The sequence below is a fragment of the Pipistrellus kuhlii genome, unplaced genomic scaffold (assembly GCF_014108245.1).
Source record: "Pipistrellus kuhlii isolate mPipKuh1 unplaced genomic scaffold, mPipKuh1.p scaffold_m20_p_14, whole genome shotgun sequence".
NCBI classification, from domain to species: Eukaryota; Metazoa; Chordata; class Mammalia; order Chiroptera; family Vespertilionidae; genus Pipistrellus; species Pipistrellus kuhlii.
Genome location: NW_023425449.1, coordinates 22,866,868 through 22,875,657, shown reverse-complemented (window position 1 = coordinate 22,875,657; position 8,790 = coordinate 22,866,868). Strand labels below are relative to the sequence as shown.

General features: G+C 37.9%; 1 non-coding gene across 1 annotated transcript; it reads left to right on the top strand.

Annotated features, from left to right (window-relative positions):
- Positions 1–5,439: 5,439 nt before the first annotated feature.
- On the top strand, positions 5,440–5,547 carry LOC118718716. Its single transcript, XR_004987898.1, has one exon. It is a non-coding gene; the product is annotated as a U6 spliceosomal RNA (small nuclear RNA).
- The last annotated feature ends 3,243 nt before the right edge of the window (positions 5,548–8,790 follow it).

Sequence of the window (8,790 nt, the reverse complement as noted above, 5' to 3'; positions counted from 1 at the left end):
GGAAGCACTAATTTAGAGTCTCCTATATAGATAGTATTATCATTTATTCTAATACTATTATCACAACAGCCATAGAACAATCTCTTTAAAAATGAGACATTACCACCATTCCCTCTGTGGAGGCTGTTAAATAAGTAATTTGAAAATGCTACAGCCTGTATAATTCCAACTATATGACATTCTGGAGAAGACAAAATTTTGGGATTAGTGATTGTCAAGGGTTCTTGAGGATGAATAGAGCACAGAGGGTTTTTAGGGGACAGTGAAACAATGTTTCATTACATGATACTACAATGGTAGGTACATATCATTATATATTTGTCATAATTTCTGGAACATACCATCACTAGTATGAACCCTAATGTAATCCATGTATTTTGGGTGATAATGATGTGTCAATGTAGGTTCATGAACTGTAACAAATGGACTGTCCTGACACCAGATGTTGTTAGTGGAGAAGGTTGTCCATGTGTAGGGGTAAGGGGGGAGTCTTGTCTTGTAGATAAATGCCTCAAGATTAATTTTATAGCCTATGAAACTATTAATTTGACACTTTTCTCATACCATACAACAAAATTTATTCAGATTAGTTTGGCCCTAAAGTTGAAAGGTAGTTAAAAGCTTCTAAAAGAAAATATATATAGAGCCCTAACTAGTTTTGCTCAGTGGATAGAACGTTGGACTGCAGACCCAAAGGTCCCAGGTTTGATCCTGGTCAAGGGCATGTACCTTAGTTGCAGGAACATCCCTAATGGGGGTGTGCAGGAGGCAGCTGATCAATGTTCTTTCTACATCTCTATCCCTCTCCCTTCCTCTCTGTAAAAAAATCGATAAAACATATTTAAAAAAAAAAAAAAAAAAAATATATATATATATATATATATATATATATACCTTCTCAGTCCTGAATTCAGCAAAGATTTCTTAAACAAGAACACATATACATACACACATGTACAATCACTAACATAAAGTAAAAAATTATTTAGATTTAATTAAAATAGATCATTTAAGTCATCAAAAACACCATTAAGGAAAACATAATGCAAACCATAAAGATATTAGTATAAATTTTACAAAGAAATTTTATCCAGAATTTATAAATAAATGCTCCAAACTAGTAAGACAAATACAAAAATACAACGTAAGCAAATGTCAAAGGATGCAAATAAGAGTGTCACCAATAAGGTTATCCAAATGGCCAAAAAGCGTAAAAAAATGTGTTTTCTTTATCATTATTCATCATCATCATGGAAATGCAAATTAAAACCATACAAACCTACCCCTACACACTTAGCTGAATGACTAAATTTTTAAAATCTGACCATATCAAATGTTGGTGAAAATAAAAATAAAAAAAGCAACAGAATCACTGACTACAACTACAATGTTGATGGTATTTCAAACTAATCAAACCACTTTCAGCAGCTGTATGATAGTATCAACTAAAGCTGAATCTGTGCATACACAATGGCATGGCAATTTCGGTATTGCTAAATATGTAACAGAATGTATACACATTACCCCAAAGGACACGTATACTTGTTCATAACAGCTTCACTCATAATTGTAAGTAGCATTAATAAATCATTACATATTCATACATTAGAATATTTAGCAATAAAAATTGAACTAGACTACAAAGTAACCAAAAGAATAAATCCAAAATGATAATAGTGAGGGGAAAAAAATCAAACTGAAAATAGACACATAAGAGTTCATACCATATGATTCTATTTATATAAACTGATGAAAACAAATTTATTAAAAATATACTGAATATTTTATTGATTTCAGTGAGGAAGGGAGAGGGAGAGCTAGAAACATCAATGATGCGAGAGCATCATTGATTGGCTGCCTCCTGCACACCCCTACTGGGAACCAAGCTCGCAACCCCGGCATGTGCTCTCTCAATCAGAATTGAACCCAGGATACTTCAGTCCCCAGGCTGATGCTCTCTATCCACTGAGCCAAACCAGCTAGAGCAAGAGAAAAACAAATTTAAGGTGATCGAAATCAGAATAGTGATTACTTTTGGGAGTTGACTGTGCGTCAGGGGGAGGTAGTTATTTCTGCAGTATAAATCATGTTCTATATATTTATCTTGAAGATGGTTATATGCCTTTAATTACTTTTTACAGATTTTCAACCTATATTCAGTACCTAATGGTTGAACATTTTGCCTATGGTAAACTTCAACAAAAAAGGTAACAAAAATATTTTGAAGTATACCTCAGATTTGTTTTGTCATCAACTTCAGTGACTATTAGAGGATAGGCCGAATGCTTTTTCAGTTCTTCACTGAATATTGACTTTCTCCAGGGCATTGTGCCAGATATAGTTGGAACAGAAGAAAAGTTGACATCTGGCTCCTGCCCTAGTCCAGCTTGCTATGCAATAGAGACAGGATGAGATACGAGTACAAATAATAGTACAAGGCAGAAAGCGATGTGAGCCACATATGGATTACAAAGGAAGTCTTGAAGGAAAGAGGGCATTTGAGTGGAACTTTAAAAGATTTCAACTAGTTAGATTTCAAATAGTGTAGATAAAAATAGATTTCTCTGCAGGGAAAAGAATGAAAGAACATTAAAAACCTTCAAAATGGTAGTTACAAAACATAGGAAATACAGTCAGCAATTCTGTAATAACTCTCCATGGTGCCTGGTGGGTACTTAAATTATTATAGGGAATACCTTGTAACTTATATGAATATTTATTTAATGGGATGTATACCTGAAACTAATACCAAAGAAAGCATTGAATGTAAACTGAAGTAAAAATAAAATTTAAAAATTGTGCATCTACGCAAATGTGAAAGGTGTGCATATATGTGCTATGTGTGTAATCTATGTGAAAACAAAGTATGAATATGGTCTATGTCAGTGGTTGGCAAACCGTGGCTCTTTGGCCTCTTGAGTGTTCTAATGCCACTTTAAAATAGACTTGCCCAGGCCGAAAACCGGCTTCTGCGCATGGGCCATGAAATTTTAATTTCACTGTATGTGCACACCCGCATGTGGTATTTTGTGGTAGAGCCACACTCAAGAGGCCAACCACTGGTCTATGTAAATTATGGTAAGCATCTCCAGTCCAGCATATGAATTAATTGATATGGAAATGTATTGATAAGTTGAGTAGAGTTGGAAAATATTGAATACAGACTTGGGTTTCTGCAATTGCTCTTCTAGGGTTTAGAGAATCAGGACCTTTGTGTTTTGAGGGGACCTGAACTGGCAATCTTGGGAAATGCTTTTAGTGTAAGAACCAAGAGGATGATTTTGCTGGAATGCAGTACTGCGCAAAGGAAGAGTTGGAAAGAGAATTTAAAAAGCAGTTTGAAATTAGTCTGTTGAGGGTCATGAGTTCTAGACTAAGGATTTGGTATTATACTTAACGATCAGGAGTTTGAGGTCTTTTGATTAGATGTATGACATTTAAAAAAAGCCACATTGAAGGACCACTTACCTGACATTAAACAGAAGAATAGAACTGCTCTACCAGCCCCATTGAAGGCCAGGGTCCAAGTGCTTATATATGATTTCTAGGTGCATATTTCTCTCCCATTATCAATAAACCTGGAGAAAGGGAAGTAACTAGCCAAGGTGACTAGAAGTGGATTTTGCAGGTAGTAGAAACAGACCTTCTCTCTGTCCCAAATTTCCAGGATTCTCAGATGTGGCAGTGAACAAGAAACCTTGTTAACAGGCCACATCTGTTCAACACAAACAGATTCATGCACATGGCTGGAGTCAAGCAGCAGGGTGCTTGCCAGTGTTTTCCTAGAAATAGGTTCCATCACAGGTGACTGTCTCTACCAGCTCCATGATTTAGGGTGGGGAAGAGTAAAGTGTACTTATGGGATGTGTGTAGCAGTGTGCAAATATGGAAGAGGGAAAGAGACGTTGTTGTCTTAAAAAAGGTTTCTTTATGACTTTACCTGCTTTTATGACTTTGTCTTCTGAAAATGACTTCAGGAATGGTACTTCATGTCATCTCCCTCGTAGTGTTTTTTTGTTTGTTTGTTTTGTTTTGTTTTAAGATTCTTGGAGGATAGTTTCTGCTCTCTTCACAGAATGAGCCCTGGGCAATGGGCCAAAGTTGTTTTAAATCGCAGTTGCAATTCTGGCTCTTTTCATGTGAATATGGGCCAAAAGGAAGTCTAATAACTTATCAAGTTGAAGCACCTCAGGGAGGTCCAGAAGCAGGAATTTTTGAGAAGCAATTTAGCGAGTGAGGTTATTAACTCTTGACCTGACTGAAGCCCTTTTTGAGCTACTATTTGTATTTGTTTAATTGAGTAACTTTTCTTCCTCCCTCCCTTCCTTCCTTCCTTCCTTCCTTCCTTCCTTCCTTCCTTCCTTCCTTCCTTCCTTCCTTCCTTCCCTCCCTCCCTCCCTCCTTCCCTCCCTCTCTCCCTCCCTCCTTCCTTTCCTTCCTTCCTTCCTTCCTTCCTTCCTTCCTTCCTTCCTTCCTTCCTTCCTTCCTTCCTTCCTTCCTTCCTTTCTTCTTTGGATTGACTTCAGAAAGTGAAAGGGAAAGGAAGAGAAATAGAAACATCAATGATGACAGAGAATCATCCATTGGCTGCCTCCTGCCAATCCAACCTGGCATGGGCCCTGACTGGGAATCGAACTGTGACCTCCTGGTTTATGGATCAACACTCAACTACTGAGCCACATCAGCTGGGCTTTGAGTAATTTTTTTTTTTTTTTTAAGACAGCTGGCTTGAGAATCCTGAGACATAGGTTGGTTGGTTTGTTGAAACTTTTTTTAAGTTAATTGTTTCCTTGAGCAACTCCAATCATCACTCTCTGCCTCAGTCTCTTCTCTGTAAAATAGAGATTGCATGGGTCTGATGTTCCTCATTAATGTCTTTAAGGTAGAAGCTCTGTGAAAGGGCACAACATAAATTCATCTCAGCAAATTATTTATGCAGCTTATTGACTGTAGTCACAGCTTTAAGGTGTTCAAGAAATATTTAGGGCACACTTTCTAGTTTCCAGGGGGTAAAGACATAACCTACAAAGCAGAGGATGTCGAATTCCTTAGAAGCTGACGTAGAGGAGACTGTGCTGTGCAGTTCATGTTTCTACCCTGCCCTCCATCCTTTTCAGGTAGAAATGCTCATTCCCCCAGCAGTGTGGACAGCTGACAGTTCACAGATAATCCTCTTTATGTGCTACTTCCCTTGGTCTTTGCCATAGGTCCTCACCTTCAGTGACTGTTAGGAGAGAAGTAAAGCCCTTGGCCTTGATAGAATAATTCAGAACCATTCTGAAGAACCATCACAGCTCTGGAGCTCCTCATGCCATTGGCTATGGCCCTTGTAGAGACAACATGGCTACCCAACATTTCCTTTGCACAACCCCACTCTCTTTACTTTCCCAGATTTGTGGATCCCTAGAGAAGTCTCCAATATAATTCCTTGGCAGCGCTTGCTTCGGCAGCACATAGTAGTATACTAAAATTGGAACAATACAAGGGAGATTAGCATGGTCTCTGCACATGGGTGACATGCAAATTCATGAAGTGTTCCATATTTTCTAACCAATTAAATCTAAAATTAAAAACAACAACACCTTTATACTAATATCCAGAGTCGTCTTCTTGGTGAACTTGAGTTGTAATTAATCGGGGGGGGGGGGGATTGTTATGGGGATTCACAGAGGGAAGAAAGCAAATACTGTCTTGGTAACATGAGACAGGAAACATCGCCTGTGGGAGATGTTATTTGTGCTGCAGTTTGATTGATGTGTGTGTGTGTGTGTTTCACTGGAAGAGGTGGTAGAAGAGGAATTAGGGAGAAAACTAGACATTACTGTATTGACAGAGAATAGGATAAGCAAAGACTCAGAGATTAAAAAAAAAGTGAGATACGTGAATCCAAAAATTAAAGTTCATAGAGGCTGACTGTCTTCTCCCATTCACAGGCAGTACAAGATCTCTAGGAGAAGAAGGATGAGAGTTCATATGGAGGATCCTAACCCAGGCTTAGAATATGCACTGGATCAGAGAGGGAATGGCAAGCCTAGGAGGGTTATTTAATGAAGAGTTATACAACATGGGCTATGCTTTCAAAGAATGCCCAGGAACTAAAGTAAGGAAGGGCTGTAAAATGGACGATATTGTCATCTTCTATCACATAAAAATTAGAAGGCTTTCAATGAAATGAAGCTAGGAAAAATATTAAAGCAGGTTGAAAAATTAATTTTAATATCTGGAATATGTTTTGTTTGTTTGTTTGTTTGTTTTTGACTTAATGAATATTTAGGCCAGCTAGCTTGAGGATGCCTAGAAAAGGAGAGGGGTGAGATGGAGAAGAGAGGAAATGGAAGAGAGAGAGAGACAAGAAAGAGAGATTTCTCTGCTTCTCTTTCCCTTTTAACTATTTATTTTACTTTATGACTAGTCACTTAAGGGATCACAGCTCTCCAGTTCTGTTGCCTTGAAGAGTAGTCAGCAAATTGAATGCTCTGAAATTCTAACTTACAACATTAACTGTGTCAAGGCTCATATCATGTCTTGGGATTGAAAGAGAACATCTGTGAAGTGCTTTGCAATGCCTGGTACATAAGAAACTCTGGATATTAGCTCTACCACTAATGCTCTGGACCAGCAATTTTCAACCTGTGTGCCACAAGAATTTTTAAAACATATAATAACTGACTATTGATCAGGGACACTGACCTCTTTTCCCTTGTCAAATAAAAAAAAATGACAAGAGCCAACACAACAATAGCCACCCATTGTGAATTAATCAAATTATACCTTCAGATCAGCAAAAAAAAATGTTTTAGTATGCTGCAGAATTTTAGTAATTAGTTTATGATATGAAAAAGATTGAACATCACTGGTCTAGACCCTTTGCAAATAGTCTCACACCTATAAGACTCTAATTCCTCATCTGAAATGAGGTTTTCGTTGACTTATTACCTTCTATACTGTTGATGCTAAATTCCAAGTATGATTTTCTTTAAAATAAATTTAAAATAAAAACATGAATTTGTTCATCCCAGCTCAACAAGATTGATAAACTCAGTGAACTCCCTTTTCAGAGACAAGTGAAGAACTTGAAAGAGGGAAACTAGATGCCATTGGCTTTAGTCCCTGCCAGAGCCAGCATCTCTTTTGAAATTATCTGGTTAACAGGGTAATGTTCTGAGATTGTTTGGGTGCTGAATCTGCCAAATGTTTTTTGTATTGTTTTTTTGTTTTGTTTTGTTTTGTTTTGTTTTGTCTTTCTTCTCCGACTATTCATAAAACTTTTGCACCCTTTACTGCTTGGTTTTGAACCAGAGCCAAGGGCCCTTAAAGAGTCTTTGTGTGGCATCTAGGACTTTTCTGCAAAATACTGCACCGTCAAGCACTGGCTCAGATCTAATTCATGGACAGATTCCTGTTCCTCTGCTGTGCTTCCCATATCCTTACCAGGTGTCAGGAAAAGCTTCATGGGCATGCAGTATGTCAACACATCAGCACAGTTCAAATTATAGCAGGGCCCCAGCAGACGGCAGCCAACAGCTGAACTTGCTGTGGCTGAAAAATAACACATTCCCTTTCGCAGTTCCTCACCTTGATCTCTCACAGCTCATCTAGTACAGACTTGTGCATTCATTTCAAATGGAAAAGGGAATCTGAAAGCAGCACATTTCCCCCTGATTTTCTCACTCTCAGCTTTGTATATGGGGATCTAGAAAGAGGGGGAGTGTGATGACATGGTATCTCTAATTTATTCTAGGCAAGGGTTTCTGGGCAAAAGGGGTTCTGGATTCAGTGTCAGTGTGGGATTTCTGTTATAGGTCTTTTGTGTTCTATTTTCTTTCAGATGTGTCACAGTTTTTATTCTGTGGAGAAAGATTGCTTGGAGCATGTATCTTTTGTTAATCTCAAAGGGAACATTAGGGAAAGGTTTATATTCAGTGGCTATTCAGATTTTGGTCTTATCTCTCATTATCCATCCAGTCACTACTGTAGAAATAGTTGTTACAAATATGAAAGTCATATATGCCCTGGAATCAGAAGGTGTGGTATCTTGTTCTGGCCCTAACTGTAAGAGATAGATTTATTACTGTAAGAGATAGATATATTACTGTAAGAGATAGATATATTACTTTCACAAGTCAAATTATATGACTTTCATAAGTCATCCTTTGCTTTGGTTCACTGCTCTGAAAAATGGGAATCATGGCATGCTATGGTGGGCTCTGGGTGAGATTACACAAGTGTTCTGTGGGTTTTAAAAATGTGAAGTGGAATCATGATTTCACAGTTTGTCATCAAACTGCCCTGACCAGAACTTCACCACTTTTGGGCCCCCATCCACAGATATCTTTCCAGCTCTGCTGTATGTAGAGGAAAAAAATATGACACATCTTTCATTGCCCTTTGACTGCTATCCTTTTTATGACTTTCTGGCAAGTATACAATGGTTTATCCGGTGAGGTAATTATGTTTTAGTCTATGGCGAGGGCCCAAAACAAACTTCTTTACTGCCTTTATGAGATAAAATTCTTGCAAAAGGCTAAGGTTAATGCTATGAGGGTTGTCTTTTGATTCAGAAGGGAAGGGAAAGAGCTTTCAGTGGGCTCCTGATTCTGTCTTCCAGATAGTACATTGAGGGCTTACCCCTTAGCAGGATAAACTTTACCCCTGCTTTAAGAGATAAGCTTGTATGTAATAGAAGCAAGGAAGATGTGTGTATCTCTATAATTTGTCTGTCTTACTTCAGCTTGTCTTCTGTTCTTGTGGACCAATTATTGTAACCAAACTGTATTTTTCTTAGGACAG